General features: G+C 44.2%; 1 protein-coding gene and 1 pseudogene across 1 annotated transcript in view; one reads left to right on the top strand and one right to left on the bottom strand.

The window, feature by feature from the left end:
* Positions 1-22,633, bottom strand: part of CCDC178 (coiled-coil domain containing 178) — a 434,648-nt gene that overhangs the window by 66,110 nt on the left and 345,905 nt on the right. The window lies entirely within an intron of this gene.
* Positions 17,996-18,113, top strand: LOC148526841 (5S ribosomal RNA; annotated as a pseudogene).

The raw sequence follows: 22,633 nt of genomic DNA, 5'->3' as shown, positions 1-22,633 counted from the left end.
AGTCAGAAAAATCCATTGCTGACGAGAGTCCAGCAGGGCCCCCAAATGAACCATCCGTTGTGATGGGATGAGGGAGGATTTCTTCCAGTTGATCAACCAGCCGTGCGCCTGTAGACAAGCGACCGTCAGGTGGAGATGCTGGATCAGTACCTCCGGGGAGCTTGCCAGCAAGAGGAGGTCGTCTAGATACGGTAGCAACCATATCCCCTGGCTCCGAAGGTGAGCCGCCATGACCGCCATCACCTTGGTAAATACCCTTGGTGCCGTGGAGAGACCAAAGGGTAGAGCCCTGAATTGGTAGTGGTTGTGGAGAATAGCAAACCGCAGAAACCGTTGGTGCGATGTTGCTATAGGCACATGGAGGTAGGCGTCCTGGATATCCAGGGAGATCATATAATCCCCCGGTTCCATCGCCAGTATGATGGAACGCAAAGTTTCCATCCTGAATTTGGGAACCCTGAGAAACCTGTTCAGGGACTTCAAATTGAGGATGGGGCGATGAGAGCCATTGGGTTTCTGCACCAGAAACAGCGTAGAGTAATACCCCATCCCACGTTGAGACTGTGGTACGGGTATAATGACCCCTGCCGTCAGCAAGGCCTCTATGGCTTCCTGAACCTGCAAGGCCTTGGTTTTGTCCTGAGAAGGACTTGTGCAAAAAAACTGGCAAGGCGGCCTGTGCCGAAAAGACAGGGCGTACCCCTGGGAGACCACTTCTCGCACCCAGGCATCCGTGGTGGTATTGTGCCAGCACTGGGTGAATTGAAGAAGTCGGCCTCCCACTCTGGGGTCCCCCAGAGGGAGGCCCGTCCCATCACGCAGAAGGCTTATCTTCTGGCTTGGAAGAAGGGCGCCTAGCACTCCAGGCTTGCTTCTTTGGCTTTGAGGCGGTCTTGGGTGCGGACTGCCTCGGGAAGGACTGACCCTTTGCCTTGCCCTGAACCCGAAAGGAACGAAACGCCGAGCTCCGGACCTTAGCAGGTGTAGTAGCTGAAGGGAGGAAGGCTGACTTGGATTTTGCCAGGGTATCTACTATTTTGTCCAGGTCCGAACCAAATAGTAATTCCCCATTAAAAGGTAAGGCCTCCAAGCCTTTCTTTGAATCCGCGTCTTCTCTCCAAGACCGCAACCACAAGGATCTACGAGCAGACACTGCTGCCGCCGAAACCCTAGAGGTCAACAGGCTAGCATCCAAAGATGCTTCTCCAATGTAGGAGGCGGCATCTCTCATCTGTCCTAACAACGCCCTCTGGACGTCCGGAGATTCATCCGTAAACGTGTCCTCCAAGGCGTTGGCCCACCCCTCAATGGCCTTGGCCACCCAGGAGATGGCCATGGACGGCCGGGCTACAGCCCCTGAGAGAGAATAAATAGACTTTAGACAAGTCTCCACCTTCCTGTCCGTAGGATCCTTCAGCGAGGATATAGACGGCAATGGCAAAGTAGCACTCCTGATGAGGCGTGTTACATGGGAATCGACTGCAGGCGGAGTTTCCCATTTCTTACAATGCGCTTCCGGGAATGGATAATTGGACGCCAAGCGTTTCTGTGGCAGGAAACGCTTACTGGGCGTCTGCCAGGCCACCGCCATGTGATCAGTCAACTGATCAGACAAGGGGAACACTGTAGAAGTAACCTTAGCTTTTTTAAAACTAGGATACCTTGACTTGGGAGCGGGTGCCTCATCCTCAATCAGAAGAATAGCCCGCACCGCCTTAACCAGAGCCCGCACATTGATGGAAGACTTAGTGTCTACCTCCTGGACTGAGGCATCTGAGGCTGAGTCATCCTGTACCTCACCATCATCCGAGAACCCCTCAGAATCCGAAAGATGCGCAGCCTGTGCCATGACTGAGCGTTTAGACGCCCTGGAGGGCACGTCACTGCGCAACATCGACTGAAAAGCCGAAGATGCTGCCGCCAAATCTTGGACAGTGTGGGAAAGCGCATCCACCCAGGGTGGAGGAGCTGTCACAGGAGCCTGAAACGGCACCACAGCCGGCTGTGCCACAGGGGTGGACTGAATATACATTGGCAACGCCGCATAGGGACCAACAGGCTGAGACCCCGGGGGAGTCTGCAATAATTGTGGGACACCCGGGGAATGGGGGATGGCAGGCTGGGGCAACGCCCTAGTAGGGGCGGCAGTCGGGACCGACAGACGGTCCGCGATGGACACCAGCACCTGGGAAAACATCGCCCATGGTGGCTCCTGCGAAATGGGAGGTTTAGACGTACCAGGGACCGCCTGGCACCGTCCGCACAGGCCATCCTGTGACAAATCCTCCCTATCCACTCCTGCAGAACAGCGCCTGCAGGAGAACAATGCTGGAGCCCCGGAGTGCTCAATCTCCTCCTCAGACATGACTTAGGAAGAAAACGTGCGCACTCACCAGTGTGCTGAACAACAGCCCACAATATGGCACCGTGTAGCACACAACTGTATGTGACGGACCTCACAAATACGTGATCTATATAGGTGAGGTCAGTAGAAACACCCTTCCCCCGCACACCTGTAGGGCTTGTAGGAGAAGGAAAGGGATAGGTACAGGCTGACAGTAAGTAGAAAAAAGACACAGACAGGCAGCACTAGCAAAAGTCACATACCATGCAGGAAGATATACTCACTGCACCTTTACACTACAATCAACCTCCCAGATTCAGTGTCTGGGAGGGCTATAGCGCTGTGTACACTGTCCTTGTCGGGGGAGAGGTACACAGGGGGACCGGTCCGCGTGCTCCCTGAGAGTATCCACGCTGCCAGTAAGAAAATGGCCGCTGGAGACCTCAGAGGAGGAGTGGCCAGAGTAGCTGCAGCTCAGCGACGCCAGACTCCGAGCTGAAAGGCGCGCTGAGCTGAGGGGAGGAGCCGCTGACAGGGAAGGCTTCCTCCCCTGGCTAGCATATTTAACCCCCAAGGTTGCGGCATTCCGCTTGCCGCTTAATTACCCTGGTGGTCTAGTGGTCTGGCGGGGTATGCCTCCGATGGAGGGGGGGCCCGCCGCCACCGCTAGCGCCCCCGGTCTGTCCCCTAGACCGGGGGCATGGGACTGCATATGAAAGGCATTACCCGCGCACCGCCGCTAATCAGCGGTGCGCGGCTTACCTGATCTCCCCGGCGTCTTCCGGCAGCAGTCCCGGGGGAAGCCAGAGTCCGGCTAGTACAGACTCTGGCTTCCCCCGCCGCGATCCCCAGTTCAGTGCTGGCGTCGCGGCGCCAGCAGGGAGAAGGAGCGGCAGCGTGGGCGTCTTACAGACAGCCCAGCGCTGCCGCTCTGGAGAAAAAAAAAAAACTAATGTAAAAATAAATTTAACCTAGTTAAATAAAAAGCTTTAGGGGGCTGCTCCAGCAGCCCCCCCCCTGCAGGGTGACCCGACTCCGGCCGGGCACCATCTAAAACTGAGGTGCCTGTGGCTCGGGGGCGGGGTATAGGGGAGGTTGGACCCAAGTGCATCCTGGGAGCAGCTAAAAGCTTTAACTCCGTGGTGCCCGAGGATCCAGCTATACCCCAAGGTCACCCTGTGGACCCCTATGGACCCTGAAGTAGAAAGTAGACGTACACACACTAAACGTGGCCATAAGTAAATTCATATGAGCTGGTAAACTTCCTCGTATATATTTAACAGCCTAAGAAATTGGGTGGTATTAATTTGTGTGTCTCAAAACCTATGAATTAGCGGCCAATTATAGGTACACAATGAGCTGGATTAGTGGTGGTAACTTCTAAACAAACCTTTCGATAAAATAGGCTTTTAGCTCTACCTTACGCTTAGGCCCGTATACAATTGCCGGCGATAGTGCCGGACTTTTCGCCGTCATCGCCTGTTTTGCCTCCGGAAAAGTATTGCGCTCATCCCCACGATTCACCCTATTCAATTGCAAAGGACGCAAGAACACGTCCTGGCCAAACTTAGATCGGCGAAAAGTCCTGTCAGATTTGGAGAAATCATCCTGACACCCCCCAAAAGATGCACTGACATTGGGGATCACTATGGATACCCCCGAATAGCCCTGCTGAAGGTATTTGGGGTACTTAAATGGTCTCAATAGGTGCTATTTAGCGTATTTGCATTTGGGGGTGAAGAATAGCTTTTAGCATTTTTTTTTTACTTCCAAATAACTAGCCCCAGCAAATTTGAGGTATCTGAAAATGGGGGCTAGCATATTTAAAAATTGCTAAAGTGAAGTTTTAAAAAATATGGGAAAACCACCTGCCGCAAACACCTGCAAAGAAAAAAACACCTGGGGCATACTTGGGGACCCCGCTGGAGTCTATTTCACTAGTTTTTATGTTTGTGCCCCAACTTTATTCACCCCAAAACTAAAGTGCTTTTTGGGGGTATTCTAATGGTTTTTTTTTTACACAGTTTACCTTTGGGGGACTGTCCTAACACTGCACGGGGGCTCCCGCAACTTTGCACCCCAAAACTGAACTTTTTTCCGCCTCCATTTAGAGGCAAATCTTTTCCGCCTATCTGAATGCATTGACTTTCCGCTTAGGCGAAAAGTCATTGCAATTGAATTGGGTGAAAAGTTTCCGACAGGCGAAATGACGTCATCGGCGAAAACTTTTCGCCTAGAACAGGTTTTCGCCTGCAATCGAATACGGCCGTTAGTCTGCTTCATGCTAACCCTTCTACCATCCCTCCCGCTATAAGGGAAAAGCTATTGCTCTTTTCTGCCTGTAAGGCTTGGCGGGCTATTCACACTCATTTGAAACTCTCGCCGTCTGTTTGATATGGATATGATCTGCCTTTAATTGACAATCATGGTTTTCATAACCGCCACAGTAAATCACTCCCTTGATTCTGTCTTGGTGCCTACAGGGACCTTGCTATGTTTATCAATTTTTAAATCCAACTCAAGTCTCGCACATATGCATACCCAACTCAGGGAAAAGTTTCCTAGGTTAACTATACCTTTATTTGGGTATATGCAGGTTAATAGCTATATTTCTAAGTTACTTAGGGTATTGCCATCTCCTGAGCCTGTGAATTGGGGCGTGCACTGCTCTGTAACTCCCAGGGTCCCTTTTCTACTTTGCTTGTACACTCACTCTCCCGTAGATTAATAGCTCTTGACACTCGATACTGGCCTGGCTAAATGGAGGGAGACATTTCCGCGTATAATGATATGTACTATAGTAGGTTCATGCGTCACCCTGAACAAACAATTAATATCAGCCTCAAATGCAGAAAGCTACTCAAATTATTGCATAGATACTATTACATGCCTGTCCGGATTCCAATTGTTTAAATTTGCACAACCAGATGCAGATCTGGTTCATTGCATGCAGTCATGTGCTAAGGTACAGTGGTTTTAGCTATTTGTTAAGGGTTATATTAAGCATGACTATATGCCCCTACACACTACATGATATTGCTAATGATTTGGCCGATTCCGACTCATGGGAACGACAAATCGTCAATATCGTGCAGTGTGTATGCACTACATCATGTAGTGCGTGCTCCCGTGGGGTTGTCAGCTGCATCGCCTGATCTTTTGTACATGCAGGAAGATCAGGCAATGCGGCTGACGATCCCATGCAGCGCTATGCGGCGGGGGCAGGCATGTCGGGTACTGAAGCGCCCAGTGTGTTGGCCCATCGGCGCTGAGATTGTGGGTCGCATCGCTGGGTACACAATCTTTTAGTATGTACCCAGCTGTAGGCATCTCTTTTACCAGTCTCTGATGTACTGACCTCTGGCACGCAATTGCTTTTGATATAGGTAGGTGCTTAACTGAGTGGGTTTCTCCTGATGTCTCAGATATGTCCTTGATGTTGCCCTGCCTGGCCCATCTCTGTTAGATGGACTGGGTCGAGTTATATATTGATGTTGTCAACATCAATACAGTATATATAACTCAACCCGTCAACAAGTTTGATTTAGCATTTATTAGAGTTGCCATTTTAAATCCATTGGTCGAATCCAATGATAGCAATGTTGCTTTGTGTTAGTAACTGGCAACTCATTCTCAGCACAGCATAGCATTGTAGAGTAGGCTTCTCAGAGACAGGGGTGAGTTCTGTCTTGCTATGGGGCTGTGATGGCCAGGGGCTTCTAGTGTAGTGGTCATGTCTGAACACGCAAAGCCAGGTGACACAAGCACACCAATATTTTAATAGTAAATTTGACTGAAAAAAGATTTTCAATAGCTGTAATAAACAGCAATAGAAAATCTGTCTTTTTGCCAATTATTGATAAATAGGCTCTAATATAATATGTAAATGAGATTGTAGAAACAAACAAATATGTTCTTGACCTTTAAATGTACTTGCTAATAGTAAAATAAGAGAGAGTGCCTCTAGCCATGTATGGAAAAACACTCATAGGTGCTAATTCTATTCTAAATAAGATATAATGCCTCTATCCCTTCCTAAATGTACTGTACCACAAAGAAAACAGATGGTTCCTCATGTTTTCTGCCGCCTGAGTGATTAGATTTATGGAAAGGCCTTAGCAGCAAGCAGAGCTAGATATCCATTCGCAGCACCGTAACAAGCTGGCCAAGCGCCCTGTGCCGCCCCTGTGCGCATGACATCATGACATCATGCAGTGGGCGGCGGAGCTGCCAGCCCTGGGTAGTTTAGCATTGCCGGGAGCATCCTGAGGACGCTTCGAGCAGCTGCACAGACTGCAGGATGCCTGCCTGGAGCACATTGCAGAGATATCTGCCTATATAAGGTATAGGGGTGTGGTGGCATGTACTGGGAATGGAAGCAGCTGTCTCAGTTTTTCTGGCACATGAGTGTATTATTTGGGATACATTGTGCGATGGAACCATGGAGACCTACAGTGGCAAGAGCGGTGTGGATGGAGATGAGTCCAAACCAAATAAGTGGCTTGTTGGACAAAAAATGTTATCTGGGCCTGAAGACAACTAACTTCATTATAGGGCCGTTCTTTCTACCATAGAGAATTCCCAGAGGCTGCTGACCGACAATTAGCCCATCCCTTGCATGACTATTTACACTATATGTTTAAAGAAGACGTGCAGAAACCAGCAAAGATTGTTACACACTTGACACAGTGCTCCTTTCTGTAACAACATTGTTACTTAACATTATTTCAAAGGCATGTGTTACACCCCCATTGTTTTATGTTGCATTAGTGGCAATATATTTTCATAACAAAAGAATATAAGAAAATGGCTGCTCTGAGAGCTGTAGTGAAAGCGGAGCACTCAGACACTCAAGCATGACAGACTTTCTTTAAGTTGTTTTCAAGCTTCATGTTTTCCCCCCACAATAACTAAAGCAAAGCCACACTGGCTGCAGCCATTTGCATCTAAGAAAGAGATGTTTTGCTTTGGTGATATAGTTAATGAGTCTAAAAATATTCAGTGTAATAATTCTGTCAAAGCCCCCACAGTCTCCTCAATGAGCAGAAGCCTGCAGGATTCCAATGGGGAGCCAAGTAATGAGCTTTCAGCATTCGCTCCCACACCGTCCAGGCGAAATATACTTGGGCCTGTATGGTTCCACATCATTAGCAACATGAAACAAAGACACATGCTTGACTTTAATAAGCGACTGAAGTTGCTGGCTTATTAGGCTGTTACCGCACATAAGCTCTATTTCAGTATGACAAAACAGCTCCATGCAAGCAAGAGACAAGGGAGGGCTCCAGAAACACTACATGGAATGGGGTTTAGGTGGTAAATTATTAAATGGAGAGCGCTGTACAGGCAGTTTGCTGGTATGGATGACTCTGCTGGAGCGCAGACTGTGATGGGCCGCAGTGATCAGTGTAACCACACATGTGACTGAATTTTACTGGACCAACTTGCAGGCAGAATATAAGCAAGTCTATTCCCCACTGAGAAAGGTTCAGATATGATTAACTGGGGCGTGACCAATAGGTCAATGATATTACAGTGCATTCCAGCACAATAATTAAGTGGGAAATTTCTGTGATTTGTTTTTCCTTGTTCTTCATGTAGCAATAATGCATTAGCATGGATTCAGTTAGTTCCTTTCATAACATTTCACATCTTCACAATCATTTTCATTTAAACAAAATACTCATTTACATCTCTATTTCGCTCTCTTCAGCCAACAAACAAACATGTACAAAGAATTAAATGGAAGCTACAAAGGGCATGAGATAGGCGCACAATATTACACATAATAAAGGGTGTACGCTGCCAGACATAGGGGGAATCTTTAAAGTGAAACAGACACACAAAAAAAGTTCTGTAAATTCTTATAATAATGTTCGCCTTGCCTATTCATTTTAATGTCAGAAAGTCTAGCTATGTATTCCAATGAGCTAGGTAGAGGCCTACACATAGCAGTTAGCCATACTGTTTTAAGTAATATACCCACTGCATTAAAATATTTTGTTTTAAGTGCATTTTTTCCATTTCAATGCATTTGCTACATTTCAACATAGTTGTAAGCAATATAATCATCTATAAATCCATGTAAAAATGCAACTCAAATATCACCGGTCACATAGCTTTATTAGTTACATGTTAACAACCACTCCCTCTAAAACACCTGTGTGCAGCGCTGAAGTAGTGTGTACTTAACTTTATCATCCGTTCAGGGCTCTGTGCAGTACTGAAGTAGTATGTACTTAGGTTTATCATCCGTTCAGGACTCTGTGCAGCACTGAAGTAGTATGTACTTAGGTTTATCATCCGTTCAGGACTCTGTGCGGCGCTGAAGTAGTATGTACTTAGGTTTATCATCCGTTCAGGACTCTGTGCGGCGCTGAAGTAGAGTCACAAGCAGCGGCTTGTTTCTCACCGGCTTGGGACCTACACTGACTCAGAATCCAGTTCCGCTGATTACCAAGCACCGGGGATGCTGCAGAGAGTGACTCATACTCCATATGCTGCTGATTGGCTGCTCCTCCTATTTGTAGCTTCCAGATTCATTCCCCCTCGCCGGTTATAGAGTTTCCTCCTACAGCTCGGTCTGGTTGTTCCAGCTATCCTCCGTGATTGTCTACACTTCAGCCGCTGCTTCTATTTACCACTCTCCATCTCCCTCCAGGCTGCCTTCCAGGCTTCAGCAGGTAGCTCAATTAGTCAAGACTGTTGTTCCACTCTGCTCTGAATGCTGTTAGCTTGCTGTCTGTTTTCACCATCCACATGCTGTGCTCAGTGTATGCAGGCCCAAGCCTTTGGGTCCATGCTTCCTCTGTATAATCAGCAGCTACAGCTTTCTCAGCCCTACTGTGTGAAATCGAACTGTACATTTACACCTGAACTATTCACCATCCACATGCTGTGCTCAGTGTATGCAGGCCCAAGCCTTTGGGTCCGTGCTTCCTCTGTATAATCAGCAGCTACAGTTTTCTCAGCCCTACTGTGTGTAATCAAACTGTACATTTACACCTGAACTATTTTCAGCCTGTGTTATCCTGCCCTCCTGGCAGGCAACTCATCTAGCCAAAAAATCCTGCCCTCCTGGCAGGCAACTCATCTAGCCAAGAAATCCTGCCCTCCTGGCAGGCAACTCATCTAGCCAAGAAATCCTGCCCTCCTGGCAGGTAACTCATCTAGCCAAGAAATCCTGCCCTCCCGGCAGGCAACTCATCTAGCCAAGAAATCCTGCCCTCCTGGCAGGCAACTCATCTAGCCAAGAGATCCTGCCCTCCTGGCAGGCAACTCATCTAACCAAGTTATCCTGCCCTCCTCGCAGGATACTCTACAAACCAAGTTTTCCTGCCCTCTTCGCAGGATACTCTACAAACCAAGTTTTCCTGCCTTATCTGGTGAGACACTTTTCCATAACAAGTAGTGTGTACTTAGGTTTATCACCTGTCCGGGGCTCCTCTGGACAGTCCGGAAATCATCAGTGCTATTCGCAGTCCGACGGCTGCCCAGTCCCAGATGAGAGGTGTCCAGAATTCACTGCCCATCTGCTGCCCCACCTCTACCTATTTTCTCCCACCCTTCAGCAAGCTTATGTTAGCCCCCTCTGCCTGCCTCTGTCAGCAACTGGGTCTGCCGTCTCCCACCCCTCGGACTACCTCATCTTACCTCTCACCCAGCCTCTATAGGTCACACTGCCTGCCTCTGGCAGCACCTGGGTCCGCCTACTCTCATCCATCAGCAAGCTTCTGTTAGCTCTATTGTCTAGTTCCGCCCACCTCTGTCAGCACCTCAGCCCATCTCCTCCTTCCCCTCAGCCCGCCTCCTCCTGCTTCCTTTGACTCATCTGTCTGCATCTTAAAGTGAGAGAAAGGCAGACACAGACAGTGATCACAATAGCGATAATGTATGTATCACAGAGGGACAGGGGGAGCTGATGAGAACAGGAAAGTATGTACCGATGTGTCCTCATACTTTTTTTGCTGCAGTTGCACCAAAGAGCTTGACGTGCCAGGTCCTGTGAAACTCGGCATTCGCCGAGCATCTTTTTCAACCAAAAAAATGCATCATAGTCGCAATGCAATGTGACAAAACTGCTTCACGAGATGTGTACTGTATGATGGTGTTGGTTTGGTTTCACTGATATTTATATAATTCGGTACAGTACAGTTTCAAAGTGAAAAGGCTCCAAATGGGTGGGACTTGTACAATGAGTTTAGTGTAAACTGACACAAACGCAAAAAGGGGTTATCAGTAAAGATTACTAATGCCAATCATATGTCATACTTTATATCTTTAATTGATTATTTATATTAAAATCTTACAATAGTAGTCCCAATAGTACAAAACATACTAATCCATTCTCTATAAATCATAAGTATCCAGTTATTAAATTAGAAACAAATGCACTATAGGCAAAATAATTTCTCATTATCTCATTACTGTACTATATATACTGTATGGTAAATATACACAGAGAACATAATATTCCACAAATATTGCCTTAAATTAAAATATTACATATAGTTAATTTAAAATAGAGAATAGAAAATTCTTCAGTATCAAATTAGTCAGTCAGGTTTGTCTAAGGGAAATGTATCATTTAACGTCCCATTTATTACACTGGATACACTGCCCTGCCACATTTTTAATTTATGTAAGTTCTGACTAACATATTACTTTCTACACAATGCCCAGAAACAGGAAATATTGATCCCTTATGGCACAAATGTTTAGTTTAAAAGCAAAAAAAATATAGATTTTGTTTTACTTCAGTCCTCCCTCACATTTCTCTCAAACCATCACTAATAGCCATTCTGTCTTGTTTGCATTTTAATGTAATTAAACCGTTTCATGTTGGCAGAATTTGTTTTCCATTGAATACATTTTGTTCTTGTGTACTGAACATAATAATTTGCTACAAAAATTAAAAACAAGTTTTTTTGTAGGTGTTAAAGTATTGTGTTACACTTTGTTTTTATAGAAATGTAAATTCAGTATATTATATATTCAGTGGAATGCGGTCATAATTCAGACCGCTAGGATTCCGGTGATCAGAATCCCGACACCTGTCAGAATCCTGGCCCCGGCACCCTGACCACTGGAATCCCGAAAGGTAAGTAGCAGGAGGGTAAGGGTTAGGGCTAGGCACTAGGGGCAGGGTTAGGCACGAAGGGGGGAGGGTTAGGTTTAGGGTGCGGGTAGTGGGAGGTTAGGTTTAGGCACTATGGGGGGAGGAAATTTTCAGGCACCGGGGAGGGAGGGATAGGGTAGGAAGAGGGGGAGGGTTAGTATAGCGATCAACAGGTGTCTGTATCCTATCCCTGTCGGGTTGCCCTTGTCGGGATCCAAAACGCTGGCATCCCATACCCAACCCATATTCAGTAGAGTGTACTGTATAGTAGGTATTTCATCCACAACTGCAAGCTACAGTACAGTGCACATGTGCAGTGCAATGAGGAAGTCAACAATAACTATGTAGACTTTCATTATGTCAAGAGCACAATGTCGAACTTACCACAGAGACATGGTTAAAATGTCGACATCTGCAAAATGTAGACAGTGTTAAAATGTCAACATATGACATATCTACATAGTCATAATGTCGACAATACAAATGTTAGGTTTAGTGCTAGGTATCAAAATTTTTTGGAATGTTGACATGTTCCAAATTGACATTATGAACATGTATATTATGTCAACATGGAGTACCTGTCGACATAATGTAGTCTAAAATATGATTGACAACATTATAAATGTCAACAAATTATACCGAACCCAGCAAATGTAACTAGTGGTATAATGATAATTTTTACTGAGCAACAAGTACATTTTATTGAAATACTGTATACATTAATGCTAGGTGTATTGGGGAGTTTCTATAGACGATTCTCTACATAATTATGTTAAATGCTCACTTTAATTATGTATCCATGTCTGTATTAAGCTGCATACACACGTAACGATGTTAGTAACCAACGATTTTCATTAACGATTTTCGTTCAGATTTTCCCTTGAAAAAGTGAACGAAAATCGTTTAGAAAAATCGTTGGTCACTAAATTAATGAACAATTTTTTCAACAATTTTCATTAACGCTGAACGATTTTTTAAACATGCATACAGTGAATGGACATCGTTCATTCTGTACAACATGAATGATTTTCTGAAGGAAAATTGTTCTGTTGTACAATCAGAATGGACGATGAACTACAAACTACAAACGGGAGCGTGCATGAACGATTATTGTTCACCCCAAAAAATTTACGATTTTTCAAACGATTTAACAATAACGACGTTGTTATCGTTCAAAAAATCGTTGTGTGTACGCACCTTTAGTCTGTACTTATATTACTCGTTGTCAATTGTATCCACTTGTATGGCACTATGGAACCTTTGTGGATAATAATAATGATAATAATGTATTGTGACCTGCACCCAGCCAGGCACAACTATTTTAGCAGTAGTAGAATTTTCTGTACACAAGTATAAACAAACTAGATAGAGAACATAACCTGTAATAGAATACATTTATGTAAGTGTATCTACTATATAAAAGTATGATGAGTTTAGGATAAAAGGCAAAGATCTACAAAGTTAACACTAAAATATATTAATTAACATACAACTAGCTGAAGTACCTGGCGTTGCCAGGGTTTAAATCTTCAAGTTACAGTATTAAGTTTATTATGTGATGTCATCCAAATCCATCCAATGGAAGGTCCAGAACAGTCTCCCGGGTCAAAGTTCTGCCCAGCGCACTCTGCCGTGAGGTTCGACCAGGACTCCAACCAGATCAATTGCTACCCCTCTGTGAAGTTTTCAACCAAATCCATCCAGTGGAAGGCTCAGAACAGGCTCCTGAGGTCAAAGTTCTGCCCAGCATACACCAACGGGAGGTCCAACGGGGACTTCAACCCCCATTAAACCTGGCCAGGATCCAACTGGTTTCATCCCAATTGGTGCAAGGGTGTCCGAATGCATAGCCGGACAGACAAACAAACAGACCAATTAATAATTTTTTTATATAAGATTTGTCGCTCTGTCGCATTGTTACTATGTGGTCTAATAGCTTATTTTTCAATACAAAATAACCGTGTAAGATTTGGCAGCATTACCTTGAGAGCTGTGGATGAAATTCGCCAACAAACAAACTTTATATACACACAGATCACAGGGTGCGGCACTCATGGACAGAAATTCAATTGATGCAAGCGGTGGTCAAAGCGGTTAACGTTTCAGTTTTATAACTGCCTTCAGAAAGTACTTCAGAATTTCTGTCCGTGAGTGCCGCACCCTGTGAACTGTATCTACTTTGACCTGTGGAGGCACCCGGTAAAGCTGAAAATATTTACTTGTGAGTGCCGGTCCTGTGTTGTAATATATATATATATATATACATATATACATACAAGGAAAGAATAGCTGGCACTCAAATGCTCCTCCAACAACACGCGCCGATGCCCTCCTAATTTACCAGCCCTGTGCAGGGATGGAAAAACCACATATAAACCAAGAAAGGCGGCACTCTGGCGACTTAAAAAATACACTGGACCCCGCAAATAAGGTCAACGTTTCAGAACACTTTACCAAGTACAGTGTTCTGAAACGTTTACCTTATTTACGGGGTCCACTGTATTTTTTAAGTCGCCAGAGTGCCGCCTTTCTTGTTTTATATGTATATGTGTTTTACCAAGTTTACCTTATTTATGGGGTCCAGTGTATTTTTTAAGTCGCCAGAGTGCCGCCTTTCTTGTTTTATATGTATATAGAAGCACTGGTAAAGTGGTCAATGGCAGGTACGTTTGTCCTAGGTTTTTGGCCTATGTGTTGTAAAAAACCCCAGGAGAAGTCGGTTTTGTAAACAGACCAGAGTATCGGCTTTTGGAAAAGACGGTTTGGGTACTGGGAGTGTGGATGCGAGGACAGGGAGGGCTCCATCCACAGGCCACTCCAGGTTTTGAGCCTTTCAGCATGGTAGCAGGCTCATTAGGGCTTACACCTGGAACTGGCTGATTTAAGCTGTGTTCAGTTGTAGCTGAGTGTCTCATACCTGGGAGAGCAGGCCGCATGTTGAGACACTCTTGGCTGTAAACCAGAAGGTACTGTGGACGGGGATTTTGTTTAGTGTTCTGATAGTAAGGGAACTTACTGTTTAGTTAGAACCCAGACGGGTTAGGAATTTGTTTATGTTTTGTTTCATTTATGTACCTGGCACAATAAAGACTGGTTCCGACCAGCTTGTACGAGAACCCCAGAATTGTGTCCTGTTTCTCCGGCTGCGGTGTGTGTAAAGAGGGAGTCCGTCTACCCCAGGAGGGGGACCCCTATCCAGACTGTGTCACAATATATATATGTGTACAGATATTAAAATTACATATCATGATTTTTTTGAGGTGTTACAGGTAAACCTATTACCAAATACCACAATCATTTAGCAATGTTGCATTAAAACACCAAAACACACATGAAAGTTATCCAGCTGAGATAGAATATAGTGAGACAAATTCAGTAATATACAACGGAATATTGGAAATAAAATACAAACACAAAAGTCATGTCCCAGTGCAGGACAAATCCACTGTAATCCCAAAATATGGGAAGGCAAATAAAAAAAAAACAGGACATGTAAAGTGCCAGCACAAGCCCAATAGCCCTGGTTACACTTCCCATATGATATGACTATCCCTCAGGGCTAACACATCTGGGCATTGGAAAACGCTTATGATTCTCCCGCTTCTTCTCTACCTATATAGAACTATACATCAACAACACCATTTCTATCTGACTTTCAATTTATTAATCATCAATCATCTGCAAACATGCTGAACCGGACGATATCATCAGATTGTCCAGGATGTTTGCCACGATGATAGATTTCTAAACGACCAGCGGGCATGCGCATCGCTTGTTGTTTAAGAAATTTTTACAAACAATTTGCAAACGATTTATGAACGATTGAACAATATCGTTATCGTTCAATCGCTCACATAAATCGTCTAGTGGATGGGCACCTTTACCCCTGCCAACTGTCCCATGGATCTGTATGTGTAATTCGCCTGGGAGATCTGCTCTAATCATGCTGCTGCAAAACTTCTGTGTATACATTTGGACTATTCTCTCCTTTCCTAACTGATTATTCACCTGGGCCCTTTTCTGTCTGTGAACACTGCTAGCCTTGATTGAAATTGCAGGTGTAGTTCTGACTCTCAGTACTGCAGATATGATTGCTCCATCTGCATGTTATGCTCTCCACCACTTAGAGTGCTACTGCCAGACCACCCGACCGTATCCACCAATTCCTGCCAGACCCAGGGTATATACATCCTCATCTGATAGCATTCTGGGCCTGAGTATCTCGTTACTTCCCGTGGTGTACAGATTGTGCTACTTCTGTCTCCCTGTGTGCAAGTGTATCCCAGACCAGTTCATCTAGTAATCCTGCTAGCAGCTATACTTAGTGCATCCAGAGATCCTGCTGGTTCCCAGACAAGTTCATCCAGTAATTCTGCTGGCAGCTATACCTGGCACATCCGGAGATCCTGCTGGTTCCCAGACCAGTTCATCCAGTAATCCTGCTGGCAGCTATACCTGGCACACCCGGAAATCCTGCTGGTTCCCAGACCAGTTCATCCAGTAATCCTGCTGGCAGCTATACCTGGCACACCTGGAAATCCTGCTGGTTCCCAGACCAGTTCATCCAGGAATCCTGCTGACGACTATACCTGGCGCATCCAGAAACCCTGCTGGTTCCCAGACCAGTTCATCCAGTAATCCTGCTGATAGCTATACCTAGCACATCCAGAAATCCTACTGGTTCTCAGTCCAATTCAGCAAGCCAATCTACTGGTTCTCAGTCCAATTCTGCAAGCCCACCGACTGGTACCCCATCCAGCTCAGCAAGCCTTCCTGCCGGTCCCAGTCTGGTTACTCCAAGTTATCTACTGGTTCTCAGTCCAATTCTGCAAGCCTACCTACTGGTACCCCGTCCAGCTCAGTAAACTTTCCTGCCGATCCCAGTCCAGTTCCTCCAAGTTTTCTGCTGGTTCCACTCCAACGTTACAAGTTTCCTGTTCCTGTTATTTATCATCAAAGGCAGTTCTCAAACTGGTCTCCGCTGACTCCAGTTCAACAACTGCGTCAGGTAACTCTCAAACACCAACAGGGCGTCTCTATGCCGGCTGAGCTGTGGCAGGCAGTATATTTTTGCAGCTGCGCTGCGTGTGATTTTGCAGTTGCGATCGCAATTGCGATCCGTACTGAATCAGGCCCATAGTCCACTACAACTATGCGGCTCATATGAGATACCTTAGGGACTGGCTTGCTTCCGGAAATACTTAGGCTAATGCAGCATTGGAATCTGTTTTCTTTATCTGGTATAAGTTAACCAGATGTTTTGCATCCTCACGATCAGGAGCTTCCTGATACTGTCCTTGATAGTCCCTTGCTTGGCTCAGGGCGTTGTGTTTTTGACGCACCCAAAAGCACTGGGTTTAGCTGCGCAAAGCACCTAAACCCGTCTAAAGTCAGTGTCCATGGACTTTTCGCACATTTCACAGATTTAATCGCACATATCTGCTCGCCACCTCAGAAGGCTGCGAGCAGAAATGTGTATAGCCGCGGCTATGGGTGCCCAAACGGGAGAACAATTGAATTGCTGCCAGTGGGAAAAACAATTGAATTCCCCCTCTAAGAACATGCAATGGATGTGTAACAGTAACACACTCATATAAAGTAGCAGCCCTCAGCTCAGTACGTAGTTCTATTTCTTCTTTCATTCTCAAAGAGTGAATGGGGCTAGTGGGGAGCTTCAGTCTATCTGGTACAATACTCTTGTTACTAGGTTATGTGATAAAACTATTTCCCCTCAGGAGACATACTAATTTACCTTTACACTCTACACTCTCTATGTCAGCGCCGGCAGCTGTGCGTGCCCGAACGGAGCAACAATTGAATTGCTCCATCGGGCACCAATTAGTGGCTGCCAGCACGCAGCACACTTGAATTTCCCCCAAAGAGGTGAGGAGCAGCGTTAGCATGTTATATATATAGATTTGTTACTGTAGGCAGTTTACACACTGCAATAGCAATGCAATTGTGGGATACATTTTTTTGCTTCAGTTATCAAGTTTAAATGGCAAAAACAGTACAGAAAGAAGGGAAGCTGAACTGCACATCCTACTCACATAGTCATACAATAACTGGTAGTGGTTTGGACTTGAAGTTTAAATGGAAGCTTTTGTTCTGTCAGCTAAAATGCAATGAGAATTGCACAGGACAGCACTAACTGTGGGTCTGATTCAGCAAGGAACACAAGTGTGCACAGGCACGCACTCGGCGGCTGCGCGCATATGCTAATCAATGCATACGACTGCACACAAGAATTAGAGAACATCAAAAGGAAAATAGAAAAATAAATCACAACACAGTGAACCAGACCATTTTCGTCAGGAGCATAATAGAATTCATAGCCATAAAAAAAAGTCGAAGCCCCCTGGAGAGGAGGAAACTACAAAGACATTAACTCACGTGAAGAAACAAAAAGGATATACAACTTACAAACACTGCAACCAAAAGGACTGAATATAGACTTCAAACTGGCTAGCTTCCTAAAAGAAAAGTAACAACATATTCCCAAAAATGGTCTGCACACCTCTTATATATGTGAAATATACAATCATACCTCCCTGACAACGCCCAACCACTTCCGAACTTGGAAGCTAAACAGGGTAGGGCCTGGTCAGTATTACTAAGGGAGACCTGTCAGAATACCAGGTATAGTATACTCATACAAGAGACAAAATGGCCTAATGGGAATAAAACTGTTGTGATAAAGAAGCCAAAGACACATTTAGAAAATTAGAGGAAGTAAACAGGATGAACATGGGAACTACAATGAAAGAAAGAATGGAAACAAAGCAAAATAAGAATCCATGTATATCATACCAAAATAACAAAGTGTAAAAAATCACTTACAAAACAGAACAATGGAAACAAGAAAAGACCTGAACACAAACATTATCTTCCCTTATAATTATCCATTCACCAATATACGAAATCTCCCGTCTCAACTAATCAACGATACAATAGCATATTAGATTTTAGAAAAATGATTCATCACTTACACCGAAAATAATTAGTTTGAACCCTTAAAAAACCTATACTACGCTGCATAAAAAAATAAGTTTTAAAATACAACCACATGATGTATTTCAGAGCCCCACCATATAATCAATTCAAATCATCCTACAATATATCCCTGTAAAGTACCGCTTTTAACAAGTCTGACAAGCAATCACTATACATCTGAAAGTATTTTAGACTTACATATGAACCCTTAATCATAATTTCACAATGCAAAATTAAAACATTAAAAAATTAAACATACAACCAACTTCCATCTACTATATGAAAACGAAAATTTGTCCTACTGTCTTACTATAGAAATCTACAGTTTACAAGCCACGATTGTGAAATTTTACATACGAGCACATTAAAATACGGCGGAGGCAACTAAAAAAATTTGAAATCGAAATTAGTTACTGTTAAGTTTTAATTAATGAAAATCCACAATTTTGGCATAGCATTCGCCCTCTACAGGTCAGGTGCAGAATTACAAAAGGATTTTTACTTTTCTATCTTTTCTACTAAATCGAAATTAATTACCGTTACTTTTCAATTAATTAAAAATCCACAATTTTTGCATAGCATTCGCCCTCTACAGGTCAGGTACGGAATTACAGAAGGATTTAGCTTATCTACTAGAATCCTTCAAAAATAGATTCAAGACTCACCTATTCACCCAAGCACTTCACTAATGTCCCTTGTTTAAGCTTATTTTGTATTTTGTACCGTAAATGTAAAGCATTTAGGAGAAAAGCGCTATATAAATAAAATTATTATTATTATTATTACTATTTTTTCTTTTCTATCTTCTCTACTATATCAAAGCAAAAATTTGTCCTTCTGTACTTCTGTTTTGCTGTACAAATACACAGTTTACAAGCGAAGATCGTGACATTTTACATACCAGTGTATTAAAACACGGCGGAGGCAACTAAAAATTTTTTAAATCGAAATTAATTACTGTTCATTTCTAATTAATTTAAAACCACGATTTTTGCTGGACGCTCATTGTGGGGCCTCATGGCATATGGGTAGGGCCTCGGAGCAAGCATTTTGTGTTGTCATGTTTTGTCATGATCTTAATGTTTATTATCGAAGAGCGCTTTAGTAGGCTTTGCCAGCATTCTCTGCTCTCTGGCTATACCAAATTACGCAACAACATTTACTTCTTTCTTTCAACTGTGTCAAAATGATGACTATGCAAGGGCCCTGCTGTACTGTGAGCTGCCAAAATATTATACTTTGAATGCTTCTTCCAAAGTTTTTCTGCGCAGAAAACAGGGAGTCGCTGTAGATGGTCATCCTGATATCAGAGCAACAGAAGCTCTTGGCCGTGTTTACACTGTACATCCTACAAATTTTGAATGCTTCTATCTCCGAAGTTTGCTTTACACCGTTACAGGTCCTACTTCCTTCAAAGACCTTAGGACTGTTGATGGGGAAGTTTGGCACACTTTTTGTGAGGCCTGCCTAAGGAGTGGTTGGTTGGAGGATGATGTGTAAACAAACATTCTTAAAATCCTGGGCAACGCCGGGTACTCCAGCTAGTTTATAATTTAATTGTCAATCACATTCTAGCTAAAACACTATTTAATGTAACAACTACATCCCCTTATTTCTTTAACTTATTACATTCTTTGTGTCAACTGCATATTGGATACTCTGTTATGGTACAAACTGACAGAAACACTGAGCAGATGATTGACAACATGCTTATCCAATAAGGGAATGAGGACTCCCATAAAAGACTGATCGGCATACAGTTAATCAAATCTCCATTAGGAAGATCACCCCCATATTGGAGATCGAAATGCGTTGGACCGGACCTACACTCTAAACAGTGCAACACAGGCCTTCTCCAGGAGACCCGTCTGGCTTTGAGCTCAGCCGAGGTACGGGGACGCCGGGAAAAACACATAAGCTGCGACTCGGAGAAGCAAACCTGGACAGCTGCATCTCGGAGAAGCATATCTGACAGCCTCGTCATCTACAGCTCCCGCTCACACTGCATCAACCCGTACGCCGGAGACATCCACGAAGACTAGGTGGCCACCTTAGCTGTATCCAGGTAAGAGCCAGAGCGACATTATATCAATTTGATATAACGCAGGCTCACACCATAGAGTAATACTGCAGACTGCATTTGTTTCAACACCACGGCAAAAGACTCTCCCCCATTTTTCAGAACTTCATAAACAGTTTAACACCTCATAAAAAAGGGAGAAAGTGAATCCTTTTCTTCTTTTTTACATCACCGAAAGCTGCAGTATTTATTGGTTTTTAATATACATATATTTTTACATCTTCTTATATATTTTTTTGTGTATTTTCATGAAATTTTTTTGAATACATATTGAAATGTGATATACCTATGCTATCCAATTGTATGTACAATTTTAATTGCATATCCACATGTGCTCAATAAGCACACATTATAGAGAAATATTTTTAATATAATTCATTCATTATATGATTTATTTTAATAAATCATGGCCCTGCAGTCCCCGCCCCCTGCTATCGCGATCGGAGCTCAGCTCCCATCAGGCAGCGCAGTAGTCCAACAGAATGAGCTTTTGAACAGAAGCTCATTCTGACTACAGGGGACAAGGAAAATGGCCGAGGCTGCAGGAGGGCATACTGCACATGCCCAGCTGTAACTACTCCTCTCATGGTCCTTTGCGGAGCAGAGCCATGAGTGACAACTCACAGCTCTGCCTCCGCATTTGCTGCCCGCCGCCAAGTGCCCATCGGACCAGGGCACTGCAGAGCAGCACAGCCTGAGCTAGTCAGCATGGTCCCAGCGACTCCCACTCCAGCCATGCTGACTAGAGACCACCTACAGTAACAAGAGTCAGTCTTCTCACTGTAAGTTATTTTAGGATTGCACTCAGTAGGCAGAGAGTTGTGCAGGCTATATACACTACCATTCAAAAGTTTGGGGTCACTTAGAAATGTCCTTATTTTTAACAGAAAACCACTGTTTTTTTCAATGAAGATAACATTGAATTAATCTGAAATACACTCTATACATGGTTAATGTGGTAAATGACTATACTAGCTGCAAATGTCTGGTTTTTAAAGGAAGATCTACATAGGTGTATAGAGGCCCATTTCCAGCAACCATCACTCCAGTGTTCTAATGGTACATTGTGTTTGCTAAGCGCGTTAGAAGACTAATGGATGATTATAAAACTCTTGTGCAATTATGTTAGCACAGGTGTAAAACGGTTTTGCTCGTTAGAGAAGCTATAAGACTGTCCTTCCTTTAAACTAGTTGAGTATCTGGACCGTCACATTTGTGCGTTCGATTATACTCTCAAAATGGCCAGAAAAAGAGAACTTTCATGTGAAACTCGACAGTCTATTCTTCTTCTTAGAAATGAAGGCTATTCCATGTGAGAAATTGGCAAGAAACTGAACATTTCCTACAACGGTGTATACTACTCCCTTCAGAGAACAGCACAAACAGGCTCTAACCAGAGTAGAAAGAGAAGTGGGAGGCCCCGGTGCACAACCGTGCAAGAAGACAAGTACATTAGAGTCTCTAGTTTGAGAAATAGATGCCTCACAAGTCCTCAACTGGCAGCTTCTTTAAATGGTACCCGCAAAACGCCAGTGTCAACGTCTACAGTGAAGAGGCGACTCTGGGATGCTGGCCTTCTAGGCAGAGTGGCAAAGAAAAAGCCATATCTGAGACTGGCCAATAAAAGGAAAAGACTAATATGGGCAAGGAACACAGACATTGGACAGAGGAAGATTGGAAAAAAGTGTTATGGACAGACGAATCGAAGTTTGTGGTGTTTGTGAATCACACAGAATAACATTTGTGAGATGCAGAACTGAAAATATGCTGGAAGAGTGCCTGATGCCATCTGTGAAGCATGGTGGAGGTAATGTGATGGTCTGGGGCTGCTTTAGTGCTTGCAAAGTCGGAGATTTGTGCAAGGTAAAAGGGATTTTGAATAAGGAAGGCTATCACTCCATTTTGAAATGCCATGCCTTACCCTGTGGACAGCGCTTGATTGGAGCCAATTTCCTTCTCCAACAGGACAATGACCCAAAGCACACCTCCAAATTATGCAAGAATTATTTAGGGAAGAAGCCGGCAGCTGGTATTCTGTCTGTAATGGAGCGGCCAGCGCAGTCACCTGATCTCAACCCCATTCAGCTGTTGTGAAAGC

Source organism: Taudactylus pleione, unplaced genomic scaffold, assembly GCF_031769625.1.
Source record: "Taudactylus pleione unplaced genomic scaffold, aTauple2 ptg000093l, whole genome shotgun sequence".
Taxonomy (NCBI): Eukaryota; Metazoa; Chordata; class Amphibia; order Anura; family Myobatrachidae; genus Taudactylus; species Taudactylus pleione.
The sequence above is the reverse complement of the archived record's forward strand: the minus strand, read 5'-3'. Positions and strand labels throughout refer to the sequence as shown.